This window comes from Amblyomma mixtum, chromosome 7, assembly GCF_055824585.1.
Source record: "Amblyomma mixtum isolate Tamu chromosome 7, ASM5582458v1, whole genome shotgun sequence".
Taxonomy (NCBI): domain Eukaryota; kingdom Metazoa; phylum Arthropoda; class Arachnida; order Ixodida; family Ixodidae; genus Amblyomma; species Amblyomma mixtum.
The window spans coordinates 97,859,412-97,865,411 of NC_143018.1; positions in this window are offsets into that span (position 1 = coordinate 97,859,412).

Consider the following 6,000-nt stretch of genomic DNA (forward strand, 5'->3'; position numbering starts at 1 on the left):
TCCGTCTCATCAAATCTTCAATGAAACGCACGCATTCGGTAAAAAAAAAAAGTTATAAGTAGAGGCGTGATTCGAAGCTGCTTTCAGGCACGAATCACTTTTGTACCGAAAGCTGCACTGAGCCAGGAGAAGCGCATTTCTGGGTGCCTGCCAAAGGTCACTACTGCGCGTGCGCCGTTACCATGGCAACCAGCTCACTACGCATGCGCAGAGTCACGCTGTGCAGCTGGGATATAAGCCGGAAGCGATGCGCTGGCTCCTCATACGCGCACCATGAAAGAAGGAGAGCGGCTGCGCTCGTCACGGCAGCAGTGCAGGCTGCGTAAAATTGGGTCTTCCGATACAGAAGTCGTCGCATGGTACAAGGCCGGCGAGAAAACGAGGCGAGAAAGGCTAAGCTGGCGGCCGAGACGCCCGAAGAACGAGAGGAACGTCTCGCGAAGAGATGCCGGCAAGATGCTGAACGACAACGCCGGCATGTCTCCACCGAAACGCTGCTTTCAGATGGTCCGCGTATAAAGCCGCTGCAGTAGCTTATTGAAATGCATTAAAATCAACCAAATTTACCTTCTCTAATCAGACTCTTCCAGCTATGCTAAGCAAAGACCCGAAACAGTTCTGAAACACAGTGAAAGGCAAACGAAATATTACCATACAACTACTTGCCCTGGAATGGGATATAGTTACTGACCAACTGGGCGCATCGCTTCTCAATACCACTTTTACCGAAGCCGTCTCTAGCCCCACCGACACTTCCGTCCTACCTTCGCTTCAGAATATCACTTTTTACCAATGGATACCATCGTCATCTCCTCAGAAGGAATTTGTGGTATTATTAAACACTTTAAAATGTCATCCTCTTGTGGTATCGATGGCCTCAGTACTAAATTCTTGAAAAATACCGTAGAATATCATTCCACTATGCTACAGTGTATCTTTTCGCAGTCTTTAAACTATCACAACCTTCCTAATGACTGGCTCAATGGCAAAGTAATCCCAGTGCACAAATCAGGGTGAACCCAAGATCCACGTAATTACCGTCCCATCTCACTTACTTCCGTCCCATGTAAAGTTCTAGAGCACATCACGTTTAGTCATCTTGTTAATTTCCTAGAATCAAACCAGTTGTTCACTCTGAAACAGCGTGGTTTTCACGAATTCTTCTCGTGTCAAACGCAGTTAATCATTTTCACTGACGACTTGCATGTTTCTTTAGACTCTGGACTCATTACTGATTGCTTTTTCTTAGGGTTTTCAAAAGCATTCGATAAAATCAGTCATTATGTTTTACTTTTAAAGCTAAGCCAACTTAGCATTGACCCTGATGTACTCAACTGGATTCGTGCCTTTCTTAGTAACCGTACCCAATTCGTCTTCGCCAATAACCACGACTCATCACCAGCGCCAGTACATTCAGGTGTGCCCCATGGATCGGTCCTTGGCCCGTTATTATGTCTACTATACATAAATGACTGACGTTAAAAGATTTCATCTAACATGTGTTTATTTTCTGACAACTGCGTAATTTACAGAGTAATAAATAACACTGATGATATTTTTCAGCTACAGACACACTTAAATAAAACTTATGAATGGTGCCAATTGTGGAAAATGGTATTAAATATATTTAAATGCAAATGCATGCGTGTAACCCGTAACCAGCAAACAAGCCCAGATTATTTTATTAACGATACTCAGCTGAATCCAGTCTCGTCTTACAAGTATCTTGGCGTTAATGTTTGTTATAAGCTTTCTTGGAATGCTCATATCAGGTTCAATACTTCAAAGGCTAACCGCATGCTAGGGTATGTCCGTAGAAATTTTTCATCCTCTCCACCTTCACTAAAAATGCTACTATATACTACTCATTCGTCCGTAACTAGAGTACGTATGTTCGATTTGCGATCCTGACACCATCACATTAACAAAAGAACTAGAGGCCGTGCAGAATCGAAGCGTCCGCGTCAACGTTGGAAACTACCATCGCACTGCCAGTGTAACAGAAATGAAATCTAATCTTAAACTCCCCTTAGTCTCCACTCGCCGTAAGCTTTCACGCATTTGCCTCTACCATAAAATTTACTACCGTAATCCCTGCCCGAAAGCCACCTGTGTAAAGGCACCATCTTTCATCTCGCCTCGCATTCACTACAATCGAAAAGTAACTGTTCCACATTGCCTCACAGTGACCTGCTCTAATTCCTTCCTCCTTAAAACATGTGAGTGGAATAATCTTTCACCTACAGCCACCTGTGTTAGCGACACTGCGCGTATTAAAAGCAAATTACTGTTATAATCAGACCAATTGTGACATGCTGTTTACCCATATATAGACTGTATAAGGTGTTGTTTTTGTAATCCATAAGGCCTGTCAGTCCTTTTTCGTTTTTTTGGCAAGCCAATGATGGTCAAAACTTGCCCTTTTGGCCGACCACACTTTCTCATTGGAGCTGGCACTTTAATCATATCCAGTGTATCTGCATCTCGGACGGTTTTACCTTGGCAGCCAGAAGACGCAGCAGTGTCAGCTGTGCCGTGTAGGACCTCTTCACGTGACAAATGTGACAAGGGTTCGGTTGAAACGCTCGGTCAGGCCGTTGGTCTGAGGGTGGTAAGACGAAGCGGTTCGATGGATAATGTGGCATTCCTTAAGGAGGGCCACAAGAGCGTCAGACAGGAATACGCGTCCACGGTCGCTGAGCAGTTCTTGAGGAGCACCATGGCGAAGAATCAGGTTCTTTAGAAGAAAGGAAGCCACGTCGCGGGCGGAGGCAGATGGTAATGGAGACGTTTCAGCATAACGTGTGAGATGATCCACGGCCACGATAATCCAGCTGTGACCAGCGGGAGTGGGAGGGAGGGGGCCGTAGAGGTCTATGCCAACGCGGTCAAACGGGCGGGCAGGGCAGGGTAACGGCTGCAGTGGAGCAGGCGAGGTGTGAGGCGGACATTTACGCCGTTGACAGGATGGGCAGGATCGCACAAAGTGGCGAACAAAGCGGTACATGCCATGCCAGTAGAATCGGAGACGCAGACGCGTATAGGTTTTCAACACGCCGCCGTGGGCACACTGGGGGTCCGCATGGAAAGCGGCGCAAATGTCGGTGCGTAGATGGCGGGGGATCACTAGGAGCCATTTGCGTCCGTCGAACAGGTAATTGCGACGATAGAGAAGACCGTCCCGAATAGAAAAGTGACGGGCGTTACGTAAGAGGGAACGGGACGAATTATCAGTCGTAGGACTCGAAAGGAAGTTAATAAGAGAGGCGATCGAAGGGTCTTTCCGCTGCTCGGTGGACATGTCGGCAGTGGCAAGCGAGGACAAGTCGTAAGCAGACACAGGAGCAGGGATGAAGCACTAGGTAGCGGCGAGCGGGAAAGAGCGTCCGCGTCATTATGCTTGAGGCCAGAGCGGTAAATGACATGAATGTCATACTCCTGCAATCGCAGAGCCCAGCGAGCTAAGCGCCCTGACGGGTCTTTGAGAGAGGCCAGCCAGCACAGGGCATGGTGGTCGGTTACTGTACAGAACGGGCGACCGTAGACATAGGGACGAAATTTTCCAATGGCCCAAATGATGGCCAAACATTCTCGTTCGGTAACAGAATAGTTGGCCTCCGCTTTGCTCAAAGTCCGACTGTCGTAGGCGACCACATATTCACGGAAGCCAGGTTTGCGTTGGGTGAGAACGGCACCCAGTCCAATACCGCTGGCGTCAGTGTGGATCTCAGTAGGCGCAGTCGGGTCAAAGTGGCGCAGGATGGGAGGCGAAACCAAAAGGCGGCGCAAGGTGTCGAAGGCATCATCGCAAGCCGGCGTCCAAGCGGAGAGGCTGGAGCTGCCTGCGAGTAGCTGGGTGAGAGGAGCGATGATCGTGGCGAAATTCAAGATGAAGCGACGGAAGTAAGAGCAAAGGCCAACGAAGCTACGGAGCTGCTTCAGTGAGGTGGGCTTCGGAAATTCGGCAACTGCACGAAGTTTGGCGGGGTCCGGAAGAATGCCGTCTTTAGAGACTACATGCCCTAAAATGGTGAGTTGTCGGGCAGCAAAGCGGCACTTTTTCCAATTCATCTGGAGCCCAGCGTCAGTAAGACAAGTCAGAACGCGCTCGAGGCGGATGAGATGAGAAGAAAAGTCCGCAGAAAAGACGACGACGTCATCGAGATAGCAAAGACAACTCTCCCACTTGAGTCCACTAAGGATAGTGTCCATCAGGCGTTCCAAAGTTGCCGGGGCGTTGCAAAGGCCAAACGGCATGACGTTGAACTCATATAAGCCGTCAGGTGTTATGAAGGCAGTTTTTGAGCGATCAGCGTCAGCCATGGGCACCTGCCAGTAGCCTGACCTGAAATCCAGCGAGGAGAAATACTCAGCTCCCTGCAAGCAGTCCAGGGCGTCATCGATTCGTGGCAGGGGATAGACGTCCTTGCGTGTGATGTTGTTGAGCCGGCGGTAATCAACACAGAACCTGATGGAACCATCTTTCTTTTAAGCATGAAATGCTTTTAGCCCCCGTTGTCGGCAGTGTGGTGACGTCACGCCGTAACCGAGAGCCATCATCCGGGCACTGAAATCCACTCATCCGGGCACTGAATTCCAGTCATCCGGGCCCTGAAACGAGAACATTCGGGCACCGTACGAGACATAACGATTTAACTAGACTCTCTAAGCCCTCCTACGCGACCGGCATGCAAGCGCCGGTTGGTCTCCAAAGGAGTCACAAAAAATAACTGCTGCCAGTGCCTTCTCAATGTTTATCAAGATATCAGTCGCTGTGCGTTTGATAATGCACGGAATTATAATTTCCGGTTTCTAATAACGCGTGCAAAAAGCACATAAATGCCACGATACACTTCGTTGTCATACCTGATCTCTTAGGGGCTTCGCGCATCGAAGCAAAGCCGCGCAGGCGCACAGGGGCCCGGGGGAGAAGCGCTGCGTTCAAAGGGCAAGGCATCGCGCCGAACGGGTGGTGGCGTTCCTCTCTTCCATTACGGTGCGGTTCGGGTGTCCACCGAGATGGCAGAGAATTACTGCGCCATTTCCTTTCCTCAAAAAACCTTGCGTTCCAATGGCAAGGCATCGCGCTGAACGGGTGGTGGCGTTCCTCCCTTCCTGTACGGTGCGGTTCGGGTGTCCACCGAGATGACATTAGGCCCGTAATGATGATGATGAAAACATTTCATGCTTACTCTACTCTCGGCTACGGGAGAGGCAGAGATTTTTTTTACCAACACAACGGGGGACGCCCAGGGACTGTGGGAGGGCTGTATGACTCCCCGACGGAGCATGTCGTCCACGTGATCAGAAATGACGCGGCTCTCAGAAGCCGAGACACGATAGGGCGCTGGCGAAGAGGGGAGTGTTTACCGGTGTCGATGGTGTGCGCAACGACAGACGTACGGCCCAAGGCAGTCTGAGGAAGATCGAAAGAAGAACTGAAGCGCTGCAGGAGGGCGACGAGTTGATCACGTAGCGCGGGTGGAAGGTCGGCGTCAATGGCACGGTGGAAGACGTCGGAGGGCGGTGGATCATTCTTAACGTCACAAGAGCTGACCGCATGGACGTCGAAGGAAGCGGTGGTATCAAGAATAGGATAGGGAAGGCAGGAATCAAGTTCTTCAATACGCCCGAGGCATTCACCTCGGAGCACTGCTGACGGGCACGAAGATGGGTTCGCGACGTGAATTGCACTTTGTCCATGGTCGATCGTCACAACAGCAAAGGGAAGCAGGAGGCAGGGACGGCGGGACGCGGTTTCGGAAGGCGTGAAGAAAACAGTTGAATGAGGGACGCCGACACAGGAGAGCGGCACGAGGGCCGCAGAAAACGGAGGAATGTCGGTATCAGTCGCGACCACAAGTTTGGCAGACTGCGTAGGTACGTCGCAAAAGGGAGCGTCACACAGCGGAGAAAAGGCGATTTCAGCTCGAGCGCAGTCAATAACGGCACGATGAGTCGAAAGGAAGTCACATCCCAGGATGATGTCGTGTGAGCAGT